The sequence below is a fragment of the Mastigoproctus giganteus genome, chromosome 1 (genome assembly GCF_048544385.1).
Source record: "Mastigoproctus giganteus isolate SK-2022 chromosome 1, ASM4854438v1, whole genome shotgun sequence".
Taxonomy (NCBI): Eukaryota; Metazoa; Arthropoda; class Arachnida; order Uropygi; family Thelyphonidae; genus Mastigoproctus; species Mastigoproctus giganteus.
In genome coordinates this window covers 238,439,407-238,461,268 of record NC_143575.1, presented here as the reverse complement: position 1 = coordinate 238,461,268, position 21,862 = coordinate 238,439,407, and the positions used below count along the sequence as shown (strand labels likewise).

The following is a 21,862-nucleotide window of genomic DNA, read 5'->3' as shown; positions in this document are numbered from 1 at the left end:
TACTGCCCAGGGGCTCACATCTTGTGAGGGCACCTCCGTAGCCAGGTAGGCAGGAGCAGCAGTGCATAGCACAACTTCTTGATTAGACCGGAGTTCGAACCAGTGACCACTGCATATCCCCGGAGCAATATGGCCTTAGTTGCTAATGCTCCTAAAAACCAAATAAAAACAACAACATCTTGTGAGTATGGGCTTGGCACACCTAGGGTCATGAGCTGGATATCATCATTCTTCTCTTCTTTGTGGTCTTTCTCAGGGTAACTCAGCAATTTTTTTTTGGCTGGTGCAGCATAAGCCTCAGGCTTCCTTGTACCATATGGCTAATAATAATAATACCCTAAAGCAGAAGTTCCCAAACTTTCTCTGTTCACGGCACCCTTAGTGTCCCAGTACTTTTTTCATGGCACCCCTAGGCCAAAAGAAATACCTAACACAGTGGTTTTCAACCTTTTAATATATACCTATATAATAATTTTTCTTTATAAAGATGTTCTAAATAAAGATCAATTATAGATCACCACAAAATTAAAAAAGATACAGTACTATGGATACAGTACACCTTTTTATAATGAAATAAATATACAAATTAAAAAAAAAATAATAAAATAACGATAACTTTAAGCAACTTAAACCGAAATTACACGGCACCCCAAGAATGTTGTTGCAGCACCCTAGTTTGCCGTGGCACCCCAGTTGAAAAGCACTGCCTTAAAGGTTCAGGGAACTGCTAGTTTGGGGGAACAAGGGTAATACGGATACATGTTTATCTGATAATATTGGTGAAAGTAATGTTTGCACGTACCTTGAGTTCTTTGTTACTGCAACAGATCATATTAGTAGGCAGAAATGTTTCAAATGAGCAGTTAGCTAAAGCCAGGGAAGCAAGCTTAAATAACTTCAAGGAGTGTGTCAGGATAGTTAACTATACAAGAACACTTAAGTCTTAATTGTTTTTACAGTAATGTCAGAAGTGTCGTTGATAAAATGAGTGAATTCAAACTGCTGGTTAGGACAAGTAACGCTGACATAATTGGGCTTACGGAAACGTGGTGCCACCCGGAGTTTCAGTAAAGTATGTACAATGTAACGGCCTCCATAGCTGAGTGGTCAGGAGCGGGAGTGCAATAGCACATGCTCTTTGAGTAGACCTGGGTTCAAGCCCATGACTTCTAAATACGGTCGATCTGCCAGCCCGCACTGGACCAGCGTGGCAGATTGTGGTCCATTTCCCTCAACATAAATTGTTGAGGAGGCTTCCATCCTGCAGTGGGTTGATAATGGCTGCAGTTTCCTTTTTTTTTTTTCATGTACAATGTATTTAGGAAGGATAGGGCAGATAGAAGGAATGATGAGGTCGTGCTTCTTATCAAAAGCAGCCCAAGTGCAATGAAAGCTTTCCTGGATTCAGATGTTTCGTATGCCAGTATAGAATCTGTGTGGTGTGAGATAGTTGGAAGCAAAGATATAACAAGAGTGGGAGTAATCTACAGGCCAGGTGATTATGGAGATTATAATGAGAGCCTCTATGCGCAAATAGAATGGGCAAATAAGTGGGAATGTCTTATTATGGGTGATTTTAAATCTAAAGTTTCCAGTAAATATGTTGCTTTCTGAAAGTCAAAAGTTGGGAGCTGTGCTAATTCCATAAACTATCAATAAGGAAGGTGCCGCAACGTCGTGATCGATTTTGAAGTTAAAAGCTCTTTTACTACAATGGTAGAATGCGTGGGAGCATTGTCACGATGCAAAATCCATGACGAAGTAATTTCAGGTCGAACCCGGTTGACTTCCTTGCAAAGCCTTCGAAAACTTGAAGGTAAAATTGTCGATCAGTTTCATTAGGTGGAACAAACTCTTTGTGGATGATTCCTTTTCAATCAAAAAAGCAAATTAACATGGTTTTCACTTTGACTTTAAAATTCTCGCTTTTTTGGATCTTGGTGAGGAAGCTCCCTTCCATTGTTGACTTTGCTTTTTGTTTCGGGGTCGTAAGCAGATACCCAGCTGTCATCCCTGGTAATCACACGAGAAAGCAAATCTGGAACATCTTCGATGCTTTCCAACATCTCCTGAGAATGTCGCAACTGAATTTCTGTCTGCTCGTGAGAGAGGATTTCTGTACCAGCTTTGCACACACTTTTCTCATTGACAAATTTTCAGTCAAAATTAATCTAACACTTTCCAATTAATGTTTAGTTTTTTGGCAATTATTCTTGTGGTTAACTGCCTATCGCTTCGAACAAAATCACGTACATGAACAATGTTTTCATCATGTCGAGTCATGGAAGGATGCCCTGAACGCTCAGTATCTTCAATGGATTCAAAACGTTTTCAAAACTGTTTTGCCCAATTGAAAATGCGTGGTTTCGACATGGTATCATTTCCATAAACTCTGGTCAACTTTTCATAAATATCTGTTGATGATTCGCCACTTTTCACCAAAAATTTTATCACAACTCTTTGTTCTAAATTGCGTTCCATTTTCCACATAACATGGAACTGAAACACGTCTTTACATGAATCAACTTGTACGATGACAAACAACTGACGACGTTTACCCTTTGCATGCAGGTAGAGGGGGATTCAGGTTACACATCGGGAGGACGTAATGGTTTACAGTGTGGCCACTTTTACTGAAACAAAATTATTCTCAACTTTATTGTCACACCTCGTATATCTCACAAAAAAGATTCTTCTGCTCCTATACTCATCTTCGACAACACTCAGACCACATGTTTCTGTTGGGGATTACCCTGACCTCTCTCTCTCTCTCTCTCTCTCTCTTGGTATAAGCACATCACAGCATCTTAACTATGTTTTCTCTTTCACTTGCAGCATTACCCTTCAAAACAGCTACTCACTCTACAAATCCACCCTTCAATGGAATATTGTTCCCACATTCTGGTTTCGTGCTCTTATAACCTCACTCAGGCTTCTAGACTCCATTCAAAAGAGGACAGTTAGGTTAATTAATGACCTATCTCTTACAAAGTTTCTCCACTCTGTCTCATAAATGTTCTGTTTCTGTGTTCATTTTTTGTGGATCCTTCCATTGACACTGTTCTTCTCAATTGGTTCCTATAATTCTTCCTCTCTCTTCCAAACCAGTTTCCATATGTGCCACGACAGCATCATTTTACTTCCTCACTTCAAACTCGGAACATTCCCCTTCCTCATTTATTCCCTCAACTTCTGTTTTCTGGAATAACCTCTCTTCATACATTTCCTGAAAATTACAACCTACAGAAATTGAAGTCTAATGTCAAAAGAATCTTCTTTCAACTTGTCAACCTTCAACTCAACACAGTACTAAGTGTTACTGTTTCTAATATCTTTCATGTTTGTTGTTTCTTAAAAATATAAGTTACAGATAAAGGTAATGGAGAGAAGATAGAAATAGAAGAGTGATGATAAAAATAACAGGAATAAAGGAATAAGTAAATGAAATAAAGTATAATAAAAAAGTTAAGAGTACAGAAGCATATATAAAAGTAATGATACAAATACTCTAAAAAATAATGTTGTTATATGTGCACAACCCTGGCATCTTTTTAAAGTGTCAACAATCAAGATTACAATTAAAAGTGGCAATATCATGTATTTCTTTCGGATGCAAAATATGTAAAAAAAAGTTAGGTTAAAACTTAAAAAAGAAATAAAATAAAACTGGAGAATTTAGATTAAATTTAATAAGTCAGCAATAAGTATGATAAAGTCAAAACAAAAGGGGGAGGGGGATCATGTTGTAAAAGAGTTTTGGCAACTTTTTCTTGCTGATTTATTCATTGCTTGCTTTCTTTTCTATACCGAATTGTATTTATCACAAATTTAACACCTCGTTTTCATCACACCTTATTTTATTTATTTTTTCCACTCCTCTAGAGGCACTAGCCTGAGCTATATATTTGACCTTCCTCTAGTTTTGATTTCTGTTTTGCGTTGGTCGGTGTCATTGACTTTTGCAGCGAGCTTTTCCTCTGTTGTATTTTTATTCCATATAGCAGGTGTTGGCAACCTGCGGCTCTTTGAACATGTCATTGCAGCTCTTTAACTTTTAGCCCACATGTACGACAAGCTACGTATTTCAGTGAGCAAATATTTTCGAACATGAACTATATTAAAAATAAATCAAGAAGCTGTCGGAACAATGAGTCTCTCAGCATGTTTAAAGATGAAAATTATGGCATACTCGCCTGATCTTGAGAGACTCACTCAAGTAGTTCAGCAGCAAAAGGCACATTAATTCGTATCTAATTGGATGTTTTTTTTTTTTTTTTTTTTTTTCAGTATTAATAAATAATATTTCAAAAAATATTTTTTTTATTAGAACACTTTCCCACTCTATTCCATTTCTTAAAAACTTCTTCCCTCATCCCAGCTTGAGCTGAGGTGTGGCTCTTTGGATTCTTTTGTTTGTTTGTTTGTTTTTTTAATTAAATCAAAAATGGCTTTTCACTCAAAGGTTGCTGACCCCTGCCCTATAGTGTCAGCTGTAAACTACATGCCTGCTGCATAAATTTTTCCCACTTCTTTACTTTAGTTCCTGGTTTTGACATCCTTATTTTGGACTTGATTTAAATTTAATCTAAATTTACCCCAAATTCTCTATTTTTATTTTCTTTAAACTTAAATATAACTTTTTTGGCATGTATTTAGCATCCGGAACAGAAACACGATATTGTCATTTTTTTCTTGCAATCTTGATAGTTGACGCTTGAAAAGACACCAGATTTGTGTGCTATGTAACAATATTCTTTTCTAGAGTATTTGTATCATTATTTATATATTTTTATATATGGTTCTGTATTTATAATTTTTTCTATTATACTTTTACTTATTTCATTTACTTACTTGCCGACCGGGCTAGCTGGGTGGGTAAAGTGCCTGCCTGGCAACCCAAAGGTCGTGGATTCGAATCCCGCCTCGGGCTTGGATCAGAGTAGTACAAAAAAACCTTGGGAGGTGCATTATGGCCGCAGAAGCTGATGCACCGACAACTAACAAAAAAAAAAAAAAAAAAAAAATTACTTACTTACTCTTTTATTATTCTTTTTTTTTTTTTTTTTTATCTCGATCTATTTCTATCTTCTCTCCATTACTTATTATCTCTAAAGTAATATTCATTAGTTGTGGGTTTCCTCTGATGATTAATCAGTGGCCCTAGTTGGTGAACCTTTTTCTTTTCTTATTATTCTTTTTTCTCTCCCTCTCTTCCCTATTTTCCTTTTTTTTTTTTAAATATATTTTATTCTAATATATAAAAAAAAAAAATAATAAAAGTAAAGATTTCTGCTAACTACAAGTTTTTTTAGGGAGCCGCTAGGTGGAACTTTATTTATTGATTTGAAATTATTGTTTTTCTTTAACTTTTGATTAAAATTAGTACAGTAAACCCCCGCTATTTGCGGTTTTGCGTATTCGCGGTCGCTGATTTAATATAAATTGAAACCTAAAATAATGTGAATTTTAAAGCGCCGTGAACATTTTCGGCCATAAAAAAACATGGGCGTGGCTAAAATTATCTTCACCGGTCAAAACAGTGCTCAGTGGGTGGGGGGGGGGTCACAAAATCTTAAGCGTGGATGTTTCTCGCTAATCCTTGTTCAATATGTGTTATGCTCTTGTCATGGAAGGTTTCGTCGTTTGCTTTTAATTTATATGCTTATAAATTTATCAATTTATAAATTTATATGCTACAAAAGTGATAAATCTACTGTTTTGCAGTGTAAAACAGACTTTTTCAAGTGTGTTAATGTAAGAAAGTGACTTTATTGTGGACAAGTTCTTTCTAACCCGTACAAAAATATGGCTACGAATAACAAGGGAAATGTGAAAAGATCAAAGAAGGTGATGACATTAGCGAATAAAATTGAGTTATTAGATAAAATTTCTAGTGGTGAAAGTGTCTCCTCAGTGGCAAAACATTATAAAATCAATGAGTCAACGATACGATCAATCAAGAAATCGGAAGAAAAAATCCGAAGTAGTGTCCGTGAAAACGCGCTAATTGCTTCAAAAATTTGCTCTGTAACTCGAAGTTAAATTAGAAAAAATGGAAAAGGCTTTAAATCTGTGGATAGAAGACCGAACTCAAAATAAAATTCCGTTAAGTTCACTTATCATTTGCGAAGAGGCAAAACTCCTTTATCAACAGTTCAGCGAAACTGGATAGCCCTGCCGGGATAAGTTTTTTAAGCTAGCAAAGGCGCTGATTTGAAAGATTTGAAATTTCTAATAAATATTACATTTAATATTAAATTGTTTCTTATTTTCATTTCGATGCCATATGCTTGCATTTCACTATGTACTGTCTATGTGCATAGTCATATTATGAAAGTACATATAATACATACATAGACAAAATTTTAGACTAGTTTTTCTTATATATTTCATACTTTGGAACGGAACCCCTTTATTACTATGGGAGCCATAACTCAGTATTCGCGTTTTCGGTATTCGTGACATTTCTCAGGAACGTAACCCCCGCAAATAGCGGGGGTTTACTGTAGTGTAGTATTTGTTCTTTACTTGGCCCTCGTAATGGCTTAAAAAACCACAGTTAACTTCTGCTGGCATTGTGTTGTATTGATAAATTGGATACTGCAGGTTTTACATTGCTTTGTAGCAGTGTAATTGGTATCATAAGAGGATTATCAATTATAATTTATAGCACTACATACGTGTTTTAAAAACTTAACTTTATCATGTAGTCTGTAGCATACGACATTAATAATATTCGTAGAGCTTTTAGTGTTAGTGATTTAGCGTAGATATCACAAATAGGTCGCTCGAGGGTTCGAATCATGTAGGTCGGCATTAGATAGCTAAATTTATTATCTATTATAACTACTTATAATTTACAAATGTAACATAGCGTAATACATATTGCACGAGAGGAGATATAGAATTTATATAATATAAACTTGGTAGGAGATATGAAACACATATACTGTAAGCTCGATATTGAAATATGTATATAAGAAATATGTTTTTGATTTTTTAACAATATAGCCTAAAATATGTGCGTCACCATAACCTGCAAGGCCCCTAATATTTACTTTAACTAGCGAAGTCATGCTTAATCGAATATGAACAAAATAACAAATTAAAAGTATAATAATGTCATTACTGCATAAGGCTTACATTGAAAGGCACGTCAGCATGGGGCTAGTGCCTCTCAATATATACCAACAATAATAACATGAGCCATCTGTTTCTGCAAGTTATATGCCAGTCTCCCCTTATTAATATATACTAAATATAGTATACATAATAGCTTTAAGATCAATTATTATGATTAAATTTAAGTTAAGAATAGCATAAATAGCTAGACGTGTAAAAATATGCAACTCGGAATAAAAATATATATATGAACAGTTGACTGGCAAAATAACTGCTAGCCCTACGGATAGCTTTACTCTTACATTAATAGAATATTTACACGAGTTTTCTGTTTCTGTACCTTAAAGGGCAGGAACAAGCAAAGCATGGACATAGGCCCAAGAAATAGGTGAAAGGAAAAGGCAACAGGGATAGTAGGAGTGCCTCAATTTCCCTCGAATTACTCTAATAGGTTTTGAGGCATAAGATATGAGAGTTAGATAGCAAATAGATAAAAGTAGAGGCAAAGACTGCAAACTACTTCGAAAAAAATTACCGGGGGTGTAAATCCCCGTCCCATAGATGGGTTCCTGGTAATTCATTGTGTAAAGAGACTTGTATCATTACCACTAAGATTAAATGCATAAATGAACGTCGTGTTAAAAGCTAGTATCAAGAACCGCAAAACAATCTTTCAGAAAAGGCAAAATTTTAACGAAACATCAGAAATCAATGAGCCAAATTTTCTGCAAGAAATGGCTATTTTTTATCCTTTGGATCTGGAGCTTGAACGTACCAATAAAGATAGTTTTATCGCTGCCACATTTTTAGATATTGATATTAAAATTATTGCTGCGAAGGTTGATACTAATGTTTACGACAAATGTGTGGATTTTAAATCTGAGGCAATAAACTTCACGCATTGACATTCGAACATCTCATGTAGAATACATAGCAATATAATTATGTCATAAGGTTTAAGAATAATAAGAATTTATAATAGCAGAGTTAATATTTTAGTATCACTGACCGATTTTATCAAAAAGCTATGTAAAAATGGCTTCCCTCTTAAATTTATACACACGTATATTTATACACACATGAGTAGAGCTATTTTTATTGCAATAAAATTATGGCATGTCAATATTTGCCAACAAGATATAGTTAGGAATTTGGGGTTTCAGTAAAGGAGAAGTCTTATGTTGAGCTTATGTATACAATGTACATATTAGGTTGTTCTCATAGATCTGTTGATATGGGAAGGAATAAATTTTTATTTATTATTATTTTTTTTCATTTGATCTTGTCCAGAGGTCACCTTTGTTCATATCACTTCCACTTGGGGAATGCTATTACTCTAATCGCATGTGTCATTAAAGAGAGCTTTGAACTTTCGTTTCTTGCTGTAGCTCGGGACAGCCCACATTTTTGTTGGCTCTGATGTTTTGGTAAAATTTTGCTTTTTCTGAAGGATTGTTTTGCAGATCTTGATACTAGCTTTTACCATGACGCTCATTTAAGCATTTAATCTTAGTGGTAATGATACAAGTCTCTTTACACAATGAATTACCAGGAACCTATCTATAGGACAGGGATTTACACCACCCTGTAATTTTCCAAAGTAGTTTGCAGTCTTTGCTTCTACTTTTATCTATTTGCTATCTAACTCTCATATCTTATGCCTCAAAACCTATTAGAGTAATTCGAGGGAAATTGAGGGGCTCCTACTATCCCTGTTGCCTGTTCCTTTCGCTTATTTCTTGGGCCTATGTCCTTGCTTTGCTTATTCCTTCCCTTTAAAGTACAGAAACAGGAAACTCGTGAAAATATTCCTATTAATGTAAGAGTAAAGCTATCTGTAGGGCTATCAGTTATTTTGCCAGTCAACCGTTCGTATATATATTTTTATTCCGAGTTGCATATTTTTACACGTCTAGCTATTTATGCTATTCTTAACTTAAAATTTAATCTTAATAATTGATCTTAAAGCTATTATGTATACTATATTTAGTATATATTAATAAGGTGAGACTGGCATATAACTCACAGAAACAGATGGCTCATGTTATTATTGTTGGCATATGTGCCTTTCAATGTAAGCCTTATGCAGTAATGACATTATACTTTTAATTTATTTTGTTAATAATTGATTAAGCATGACTCTGCTAGTTATAGTGAATAGTAGGGGCCTTGTAGGTTATGGTTACACACGTATCTTAGGCTATATTGTTAAAAAATTAAAAACATATTTCTTATATTTTAGCAGGTGAATGCAATGTTTAATCAAAGCTGATTGCATTAATTCGTCTTGACAATTTTACTTTTAGTTGTTTATGTCATTTAGTTATTAGAGATTTTATATCATTTGTATTAATACGTATATATATTCAGTAACATAAACTTCATAGCATAACCAATATATAGTTTTATTACTGCATTAGAATATGTTTAGTGTAGTATTTTTAATTATATTGAATTTGAACCAAAATCATGCCTCAGAGCAGAAAAGCAAAAGGTTCAAGGTAGTGGGAGTGCTGTGGCTCGGTGGAGAACTGAGGAGGGTGGTTGCCCTCTAAAATGTACTGTTGTTCATGAAATGTACTGCTTGTTTGATGTTTGTGGGGATATTAGGAACGGGACATGATATTGCCAAGGGAGGATGTCTTTGTGCGTGCTTGAAGTAAAGAGTGTGAGGATGTTAGGTGGCAACTCAGCATTGTTATAGGCCTTTATCAGAGCTTGAAGAACAGGGTGGGTGCCCTTGAAGGATTTAAATTAGGGGGATCCATCAAGCTCACAGCTGCCCATGTCAATGCCAGAGCTCGTACTTCATAATCAAGCAACACAGAGCAACCTTCATTGCAGAATGCACTGGTCCCACAGGAGCTAGTTATTGTTGATGACTCTATTGTCAGGGAGATGGGAAATATATTGGGAGCTTGCACTTGATCATCAGGCAACACAGCAGCAATCCCAAGAGCAGAAAGCACTGGTTCCACAGGAGCTAGTTGTTGTTGGTGACTCTATTGTCAGAGAAAAGGGAAATGTATTGTGCAAAAAGGGGTAGGTTGGAATTGGAGCAGGGTATGTCTGCCAGGAGCAAAAGTTGATGACATTGTAGGTAAAAAAATAATAATAATAAATAAACTGCAACCATTATCAATCTACTACAGGATGGAAGCCTCCTCAACGATTCACATTGAGTGAAATGGACCATAATCTGCCATGCTGATCCAGTGTGGGTTGGCAGATCAACCGTATTTCGCATCCAGGGGCTTGAACACCTCGGTCTACTCAAACAGCATGTGTTACTTGCATTCCCGCTCCTGACCACTTGGTTACATAGGCCGCTTTGCAGTTATCTTTTAAGGGCACAAAAAAATGTGATATTGTCGTACATGTTGGCAGTAATGACATTGAGTAGAAGTTTGAGCCGAGTGGGTAAAGTACCTGCCCGGCAACCCAAAGGTCGCGTGTTCGATTCCTGCCTCGGGCTTGGATCAAAGTACTGCAAAAACCTTGAGAGGTGCAATATGGCCACAGAAGCCGATGCGCCAACAACTACCAAATCAAAAAAAAAAAAAAAAGAAAAGAGTAGAAGTTTGGAAGATTTACTTAACAATTAAAAATTTCGTGTTGAAAAAAAGTCGCAATTAGAGTTAAATTTGAAAGTGTCTGCATTTCTGCCCAGACAATTGGAATCGAGTATATGATGAGTGACCTGTCAATCACCTCTTCCGTGGAAAGATTGCACAAGGCTCATGGCATAGAATTTTTCTCAGCATGGTCTGTGCTTGTTAACAGGAAAGACTGCTTCTATATGTTTTGGGATACTCTTAAATAGAAAGGGTTCAAGGATATATGCCGATGCTATCGAGGCAGGTTAGGTGGGTGGAAAACTGGTAGCTTGGGGGGGATACATAGACCAATAGATTAACAAAGGCTGCATGCAGAGACGAAAGTGATTCTTGCAATGCTTCTATTGGAATGAGCAGCAGCCTTGAAAGCAAGGTGCTGGGGATTTCAAGGACTGCTGGGAGTCATCATTAAACAAGTAAATACATGGACTGTGTTAGGTAACTAAGAGTAAGAACAGGTGCAAGTATACTTGCATGGGCGCCTCCGTAGCCAGGTGGGAAGGAGCAGCAGTGCATAGCACACGCTTCTTGATTAGACCGGGGTTCGAGCCCGTCACCACCAAATACGGAGGATGCGGAAAGGTCAGGGAATGACCACTGCATATTCCCAGAGCAATATGGCCTTAGTTGCTAATGCTCCTAAAAACGAAATAACAAACATATACTGTACTTGCATGTACACCAGTGCCAAGAGTATAGTAAATAAATTCAATGAATTTGAAGTGCTGGTCAAGACGTCAAAGGCAGATATTGTTGGGATGCCAGAGATGTAGTGTCACAGATATAAGGAATGCAAATTTTGAATTCGGGGAGTACAATTTGTACAGAAAGGGAGGAGCACTTAAGCTGTTAGTTAGGAAACACAAAATCTAAGGCAGTGGATCCAGTTGACATGGGTGGCTGATGAGAGTAGGATGTATTATAGGCCTGATGAGTACAGTGAACAACTGTAAAGAGAAATAGTGGGCCAGTAAATGTGTTATAGTGGGGGATTTTAACTTTCCAGATATTAACTGGAACTGGTGGGTTGGTCACTTGCACACTAGCAAGTCTTTTTTTTTTTTTTTTTTTTTTTAGATTTATTGGATGACTTTTATACAGCAGTATGTTTGAGAGACACCCAGAGGGAATAATGCTCTTGATTTGAATATCAGCAGTGATTATTCATACATTAAGAATCTGCTGATAAAGGAACCACTAGATGGCAGTGATCACAGGATGTTTTTTTTTTTTTTTTAGTAAGTAAAGATGTAACTACCATTTGGGGTACAGGGAAGGGTTTTTGCTTATGTAAAGTTGACTATGGTGGTCTCAGACAGGTTTTAAATTCTGTACAGTGGGACCAACTGATGATGTTATCAAATTCTGAATGGGAAACATTCAAGGAACAAACCTTGGAAGCTACTAGGCTTTTCATACCAACTAAGAAATGCTATTCAAGGTTTAGGCCTAAATGGATGACAGATGAACTAATGAGATTCATGGAAGAGAAGAAAAATGCATGAGATGCATATAAATTATCAGGCAACACAGAAGCCTATGGTGGATATAAGAGTCTGTAATCAAGTCACAAGGAGATTAGGCAAGCAAAGGCAGATTATGAAAAACCTTTGGCAAAGAATGGAAAGAAAAACAGCAAAGACTTCTTTACTTATGTAAACTATAAGGAATGGGATGAATCAGATTGGTCCACTTGATATTGATAGTTCAAATGTTGATGATCCTGCTCAGGTAGCTGACAAACCGAATTAGTATTTTCCCTCTACATTCACATGTGATAAATTCTGTAGGGAAGTGGTGGCTAGAAGCTTATCATACTCTATCATTTAGCTATCTAACAGAGAGCTAAATTATTTTTGTAATAACTGAGAGGAAAGTGGAAAAGAAATTATTGGAAGAAAAGCCCCCTAGGTGGATGGAATCTATCCAGTTATATTAAGAGAGGCAGTAAAGGTAGTAAGCAAACCGATAACCATAATTATGAGAACTTCCATGGACTGGAGATGTGCAAATGTCCCCAATTCACAATGGGGGATAAAAGAGTGACATGAGTAATTACAGACCTGTTAGTTTAACTTCTGTTCCGAGGAAAATAATGGAGTAACTGGTTAAAGAAGCAGTGCAGTATCATCTAGCCAAGACTGCAATTATAGCTGAGACACGTCATGGGCTTGTTAAGGGGAAATCTTGTCTGACCAATTTGATTGGATGCTACAATGTGGTCATAAAGGAAATAGATGCAAAAAATAATTTTGATATCATATACTTGGATTTCAGGAAACTTTTGATGCTGTTGCACATAAAAAGCTGCTGTATAAATTGGAGTAGTTTGGCATTAAGGGCAATTTGCTGCTATCGGTAAAGGAGTGGTTGACTGGGAGAAGACAGTCATAATCAATGGACACTGCTCTTTGTGGACTAATGTTATTAGTGGAGTCCCCCAAGGGTTTGGTGTTGGGCCCATTGTTGTTTTGTATATTTATCAGCGGTATTGATGAAGGTATATCAGGCATAATGTTGAAGTTTGCAGGTGATACAACAGTTGGCAGAGTTGTTAATGACAGTATGCTACTGCAACAGGATCTAGAAAAGTTCAGCAGGTGGGCTGAGAAGTGGCAACTGAGATTTAACATTGACAAATGCCAAGTGCTGCATATGGGTATCAGTAATCCCAGAGTAATGTAAAGAACTTATTAATTTGGGGGTGTGGAACCACTTATTAACTGGGGTGTGGGTACCACTACCCAACTAGTTTTTGAACAGTCTAGGGGTAGAAAACTTGCTTCGTGTCCAAATGGTAGCCGAGCATTCTGGTCTCTTGCCAAAGCTATTGGCCGCTACTTTTGCCCATCTCTGCTCCCACCTCTGTCAAAACCAGATGGTTCTATTGTCACTTCAGCCGAGGATAAATCTGACTTGCTAGCATCCCATTTTTCTTCCAACTCATGTATTAATGATCTTGGAAAAACACCTCCCACCATTTCCAACATTCTCTGTTCAATGCCTCCTGTGGTGTTCTGCCAAAACGATGTCAGAAGGATTTTGACAAATCTTGATGCTAAGAAAGATCATGGTCCTGATGGTATATCTCCACTTGTTCTCAAAACCTGTGCTCCTGATCTTACTCCTGATCTTTGCTGCCTTTTTTTCACTTACTTATTCCAAAGGTGTTTTTCCTTCTGCCTTAAAATTTGTTCATATCCAGGCAGTTTCTAAAAAGGGTGACAAATCCCTCCGATCCAATTATCGTCACATTGCAGTTACTTCTGCTCTTTCTAAAGTAATGGAGAAATGAATTAATCGCCAGTATGGATTCCATCAGTGTTGATCCACTGGTGGTATTCTGGCTTATGTTACCCATTTATTGACAAATTTGATGGAAAAGTTCAGTGAAACGCAAGCAATTGCTCTTGACATCTCAAAGGCTTTTGATCGTGTTTGGCACAAAGGTCTTCTAAGCAAGCTTCCATCTTATGGTTTGCCAACTGTTTTTTGTAATTGATTATCCAGTTTTCTCTCTGACCACTCACTGAGGATGATGGTAGATGGTTCTCTGTCTTCTAACTTCTCCACTAATGCTGGTGTCCCCCAACGTTCAGTTCTTTTCTCCACTCTTTTCCTCTTATACATTAATAACCTTCTACCTTGACTGGAAATCCTATCCATAGTTTTGCTGACGATTGTACATTGCATTCCACTTTCCAGTTTGAGAAACCTTGCCCTTTTCAATCAGCTTCAACTTCTCGAATATCCACTATCAATTCTTTAAGTGCCAATCTCCTTAGTTGATTGTGCAATCCTTCTAAAACTCAGTCCTGTCTTTTATGTCGCAAAAAGGATTCTTCAACTCCTATGCTTATCTTTGGTGATACTCCCATTTCTAGGCAAGATGATATATCTCTTTTGGGATTATCCTGACTTATAATCTCTCTCTCGGCACAAGCACATTACAAATATTGCTTCCTCTGATTCTAAAAAAACTTGATTTTCTCTTTCGCTCTAGGTGTTACTTTTCTTGCAAACAAACTTTTCATCTTCCTTGTTTATTCATTCAACTGCTGTTTTCTGGAACAACCTTCCTTCACACATACTTCCTGGAAATGACAGTCTACAGAAGTTGAAGTTTAATGTCAACAAATATCTTCTTTCGTGTTCTCAACCTCCAATCCAAGCACGGTACTAAGTACTATAGGTTGTAATATCTCTGGTGTTTGGGATTTTCCTTTAAAAAAAAAAAAAGAAGCACATTACAAATATTTTCCTCTTCATCTAAAAAACTGTTTTCTCTTTCACTCTTTGCATTACTTTTCTTCCAAACAGCTGTTAATTCTGTACAAATTGCAAATTCTGTACAAATTTGCAATTTGTACAGAATTAACAGCTGTTAATTCTGTACAAATTGCAAATCCACCCTACCATGGAATATTGTTCCCACATCTGAGGCTGTTCCATTTTGGAACAGCCTTCCGTCATATGTAATTTCCTGAATATTACAATCTACAGAAATTCAAGTCTAATGTTAACAAGTGTGTTCTTTTATCTTATCCACCCATGCACAGTTCTAAGTATTATAGGTTTAATACCTCTCTTTTGGGAGTTTCATTTAAAAAAAAAAAAAAAAAACTGTACGGAGCAGGCCTAGTGAGTCATCTTGAAATTTCTGTTGTCATTCTCTTTGCTATGGTTATAATGGCAGAAACAAAACTTAGCAACATTCTTTACTCATGAGAAATCGATTGAAGTTCTCCACTGTACATTAATAAAATCAAAGTGCTATATAAATTGATAGTTGCCTATATCTCTTTATAATTATTGTTTAATTAGACTTTTTTTTTTTTTTTTTTCTCTCTCTCTCTCTCTCTCTCCAATATGAAAGTATTTTTTCTCTGAAGCACACTCATTGATACTATGTCTGATACTGTACTTGACATGTATTTGCTGTGACTATTTATTATCATTTGTTTAAATTTTAAAATTAAACTGTTATAGATATTGTAAAACGGTTGCACTTCAATAAACTTCAACGTGAGCACCTTCAGCAACATGTAGAATGTCAAGATGGTAACTGTCATTTGAAGTGTTTTGAAGCATCTCTTGAGAGATGGAAGTTAGTGCCTTCAATGTGGACTTTTAACTTTGGGACAAACTTTTTTTGCATACATTTGTATCCTCTCCTTTACGTAGCCCCCCATACAAAGAAATCCATAGGTGTGTTATGTGGGGAATGAGGAGGTGATGGAATGAGACCATCCTGGCCAATCCATTGGTTAGGAAATTTTTTTTTGAGGAAATCCCACACATGCAACCTCCAGTGTTGTGGTGCCTCATCTTGCTGATAGAACACATAGCTGTATACCTTCAAGCTGAGGTATAGCATATAATTCAAACATATCTAGGTAATTTGTAGAGTTTAATGTTTTTGTGAAAAAAAAAAAATGTCCCAGTCATCTGGCTAAAGGACAATGCACATCACATGTTTACCTTGGGTACTATTACACACTCACGTTCATGAACTGAGTGAGGATTTTCAGATCCCCATATGGGACAATTGTGACTGTTAACTTAACCAAACAGGTAATTGCTTTATATCACCGAAAATATTTTCCAGAAAGTGCTCATCTTCATCTGTAAAGTTGAGAATGTGAACAGTAAATTTCCCTTTTTGTATTTTGTCAAGAGGCTTAATTTCTTATGAAGTGAAGATATTCACTTCATAAGAATAAAGTTCCAATCTCTAGGCCTACTTGCCCCTCTCCTGGTGTAGCACACTGCTATTTTATTGTAGTTGTTTTCATTCATCATCTCATTGATTGTTCCATAGGTGGATCTTTCTGGAATGCTTGTTGAAAATATCTTTTTACTATCATTGGAGATTTGGTATCCCACATCCACAACATGCATGTGCTGCTTTTTCCTGTACTGTCGCCATTTTAACAGTGCTGTCACAGTGCTTGCTGCGATCAAGGCTGTCAACCACATGAGGAAAAAAACTTATTGAATTGCCTTGATAACTGCAGCAAACCATTTTAAGATACCTATTACAATAAAATTTTAATCAAGCTTCATAATCAGGTGACTGATTCATAGAGGCCCTGTATATTTTAGTCGGTATATACAGAAGCAAAAAGGTTCAGTTGTCAGTGTTTAATATTCCTAGAAATATGCTTATCCAAAACTGCTCAAATGCTAGGTATAACTCTGTATTATTTTAAAATCCAACACCTTTTAGTCTGAAAGGATGCTAGATTTTTATGAGTTTATTGTAGTAGTAGTTGCAAATGATGTAAGAAAGCAAGCTTATATAGCATCATCCAAAGGGCCACTACACACTTCACTTCACCCATCTATATACCCACCACGAATTTGTCTAGTTCTTCTTCCAATTTATTCAAACCATCCATTTCCACACTTAACAGATGGAAGTCTGTTCCTACAATCAACCATCCTTCATCAACTTAAATTTATGTACCCTCGTGTTTAGTCTCAGCAAGAGGAATGCCATTCACATTCAGCTTACTCAATCCATTCAAGGCCACTTCAGTCAGAACATCCTGCAGGTGCCTCGTCTCCACAAACTGTAATTTGCAGAACCTGATGCTTTTCTGGGTAAGAGCACCCTTTTGTTCTCTTCACCAATTCTGGTTGTTCATCTCTGCACTCCTTCCAGCAGATTTACATCCTTCTAAAGCAAGGTCTCCAGACCTGTATATAGTATTAAAGATATGGCCTTGTACAAAAGGATAATCACCTCCTTATCCCTACTAGCAAAGTTTTTGTGTATCAGTGACAAAACCCCATGGACTATCCTGGCAGCATGTCTACACTGCTCATAGAATTTCATAACTGACTGCACACTTACCCCTTTGTCTTTCATTTTCTGCTACCTTGGGTGTAGTGCCACACAGTTAATAAGTTACTCTGGGATTACAGTTACCCATATGCAGTAGCTTGCATTTTTTAATGTTGAACTTCAACTACAGTTTCTCAGCCAATAGACAAAATGTTCCTAGATCTTGTTGCAGTAACTTACCCTAATTACTCTCGTTAACCGCTCTGCCAACCTTTGTATCATTGGCAAATTTTGACATTAAGATGAGGTACCTCCATCAATATCATTAATAAATATGGAAAACAACAATGAACCCAGCAGTGAACCCTGGGGGACTCCACTGATAACATTAGTCCACAAAGAGCAGTGCCCGTTAATAACTTCTGTCTTCTTCCGCTTAACTATTCCTTTATCCATAACAGTAACTTGCCCTTAATGTCACATTGCTCTAGTTTATACAGCAGTCTTTTATTTGCAACAGTATTGGGGCAGAGTATCCTGTCTCACTCCTTGTGTGGGTACTGACCAACAGATTTTTGAATTTCCCCAAACTGTGAACCTCAACTATCCGTGGAGGTAACTTATTCCAGTAATTAACAAATCATTGGCAAAGGATACTTGCTACTTAGCCAAGTGGTCATTTGAAAGAGTGCAGTAGTATGCTCTGTGAGTGGACAGGGAGTCAAGGCTTTGACTGCTAAATACAATTAATGTTTTGTATTGATAATTTATCATAAACTCCACTGACCTATTGATCATGCCAGAGTATGAACAAGAAATAATCCAAAACTCCTCTCCCAAATTTTTATGGCCCCTAGTTCTATTATCATTTATAATGTAAAATTTTCATTATCATTCCTTGTATTATCCCCATTGAGAGCCTTCCAGACCTCAGTTAGATTCCTTCTAAGGTATCCAGATACCAAACTTTGCTGCCCACATATTCAGTCTACTCATCATGCAAGGACCCTTTTGGCAATCCCAAATCTCTGCAAGAAAATATTTAGTGAATTATTTGCTTGTAGAGATAGGTGAGCCAGGTTCACTTTTATTTTGAAGACTTCAGTGCCCTACTTAAGATCCACCAAACCAAATCTTGATGCTAGTGATTGCAGTTAGAAGTGGAAATTTCCTGTTTTGAAAAGGGGAAAAAAAAAAAAAAAAAAAAAGTGTAGGGGATATCACAGTGCATTTATGGAAGTTCAGTTTGAAATTGAATCAGTTTTGTGGTGCAATTAAGAGTAATATCAGGCATTATAGGTGAACTTTAGTTTAGTATGTAGTAATTAATGATGTTAGTATTTGTGTGAAACACTCAAATGTTTTTTTGAGGGGGAGAGGGGTAGCAAACTGTTTAAAATAATTAGCTTTTTAACTTTCATCCTGATACTATATTGCAGGAATGGCCAACTTAATTTGTGATGCAATCTACTTTTTTCTTCAAAATGTGCCACAATCTACCATCTCAAGAATTTCATTGCACATGGTTAAAAAGTTAATCAACACAATATTGAAAAATATTGTTTATAAATTTTAAAGTTAAATACAATTCAGAATTCTTATTTTAAATTCATACTTATTTAAATTTTTAATTTATGTGAAGTTTGTCTTCGTGTCATCTGCCAAGCTTTTAAAATCGGGCCGCCTCCATAACCAGGTGGGAAGGAGCAGCAGTGCGTAGCACACTCTTCTTGATTAGACTGGGGTTCGAGCCTGTCACCACTAAATACCGAGTATGCAGAAAGGTCAGGGAATGACCACCATATATCCCTGGAGCAATATGGCCTTAGTTGCTAATGCTCCTAAAAACCAAATAACAACAACTTTAAAAATCGAGGATATACTGTGATAAGGCCAACCGTAAAGAATCTTCTGTATACAAGTGCGTAAGAGTAGAGCAATTCTTTGTGTTTGTTTGTTTCAAATACAAAAAGGCCAATCCACATAGATAAGTGGAACCAAAACAGGAATTTAAATGTTCACTGCATTTTTACATTTGGGTACTTTTCTTGGTAAACATATTTCCAAAAGTGTTTTTCTGATGATCAGGCTTTTAGGAAGATATCTTTTTGAAATGTAATAATTTCATTTTCGAATAATATTTTCTCCATGTGAAAAATCTCAGGGAATTTTTCTGCAATTTACATTATATGAATAAGAAATATATTGAACAATGTCTTCAATTGTTTTAAAATCACTGAATCTGGTTTAAAAATCATCCACGACTTTCCCAATTTCAGAAATATTTCTCAGTATTAAATCCAAAAACAGGATATTTTTGCAAATGATCTTGCATATTTGCAAAGTGAACAAATTTTTTTTCTTTGGGATCCTTAGCCATTGCCAAAAATTGATATTTATATGCAGAAATACTACAAATCATGTTACCCACATTTTTATTTTTTCCTTGTAATTCCAAATTCAGATAACTTAATTTACTGGTAAAATAGCCAGATCACACAACCACTTTGTTTCTTGTAGCTGCTGATAACCATCTCCCCTTCGATCAACAATTTTTTTTTAATATCATTCAGCAAATTTCGAATTCCTTGTAGAAACGTACTCTGACTCAGCCACCTCACATCTGGTTCATTTTCATCGAATTGCATTTTGAAAAGTCTCCTTTGAAGAGATTGTCCTCTGATGGAATTCACGATTTTGAAAGCTATGTCCATAATACTTCTAGTATTTAATCTTTTGCTGGCTAACATTTGTTGGTGGATGACACAGTGGTAACTCAAAAAATCAGGGAATTCATCATCCTTTTGGCACAATGTGATGAATCTGTTATGATGACCCATCATTGCTTTAGCTCTATCTGTTGTTACTGATACGAGCTTAAATAGTGGTAATGTAATTTTTTCAATAAATTTTTGAATGCGTTAAATATATCAAGGCCTCTAGTTCTCTTTTTTCTAACGAAACCATACCCAGCAGTTCTTCTCTAGTGGCAGAATCATCGAAAACCATAAGAATAAAAATGAGCAATTGAGCTGTATTGCTGACATCTGTAGATTCATTCAGTTGTAAAGAAAAGGACACACAATTAGCAATATGAGCACGCAATTTGTTCGCTCACATTTTTACTCATTTTTTTCGATTTGTCGCATTGCAGATTTTGAAGAGCACTTTTAATTTCATATTTGTTCTTAAAATTTTCAGACTGTTGTTACTAAAAACGTGTCTTTGATGAATTGGCCATCAGAAAATGGTTTGCATTTTTTTTGCAAGAAGATGACTCATTTTAAATTATGCTACAGTTACTGCTTTAGATTGTAAATTAGGTATAATGAAGATTGTTGTGTGAATAATCTGGATTTGTTCTTTTAATTTATTTTTTCTAAGGTCACTATTAGGTGGAAAATCCGATTGGTATTTACCATGGAGTCAATTGAAGTGCCTTTCTAAATTTCCTCTTTTGGGTATAGCCATGAAAGCCAAGCATTGCAAATCAAACGTTTTTCTTTAATCATCACAAAAAAGTATTCTAGTTCCCACTCTTGATGAAAATGATATGTTTACTCTTCGTAGTATTCATTTTAAATCAAAGGGTATTAAATTAATGTATAAGTACTGTCCAGTTATTAATATTAAATAAGCTAAATAAGAATTCTACACATGCACTATGCTCTCCACAATGTAACTGCATGAATTTTCACTAGACAAGCCTAGCGGCTGCACGGCAACAAGAATAGTGACGTGGTTTGACGTATTTGTAATAAGCGTATGCGGTGGGGTGCATAATAATAATAACATTTAGATTTCGACTAATCCATTTTTTATACAGGCAGTTCCCACTTTATGAGCCCCCCCCCAATCCTATCTATAGTAGGCACGCAGGTGCATAAGTACATGTGCCTACGGTGCTGTTTCTTGTACAGTATTATGTCTATCTTGTGAACTCCTCTGACCGTTTGGTCGTCCCGGAGTAAAAACAGAAAATTTATTTATTTATTTATTTATATATTTTCTTCAAAATCATAATATGTGGGGTATCTATGCCTTGTCTTTCCAGTGCCCGAAACATTGCCTTATGCTGTATGGAGTCAAATGCCTTTTCATAATCCACAAATGCCAGGCATAATGGTGTTTTATATTCATTTCTTTCTCCATTAGCTGTGATATTACGTGAATGTGATCCATAGTTGAGAATCTGTCCTAAAGCCAGCTTGCTCTTTTGGTTGATTCTCATCAAGTATTCTTTCTAATCTGTTAGTAATGACCCTTGTGAACAACTTGTATATGTGGGATAACAAGCTAATTGTCTATAATTTTCAATTTCTGATTTATCTCC

At 36.1% G+C, this 21,862-nt stretch overlaps 1 protein-coding gene across 1 annotated transcript in view; it reads left to right on the top strand.

Annotated features, from left to right (window-relative positions):
• LOC150091674 (uncharacterized) overlaps positions 1-21,862 on the top strand; it is a 133,718-nt gene that overhangs the window by 19,961 nt on the left and 91,895 nt on the right. The gene's annotated exons all lie outside the window — the stretch shown is intronic.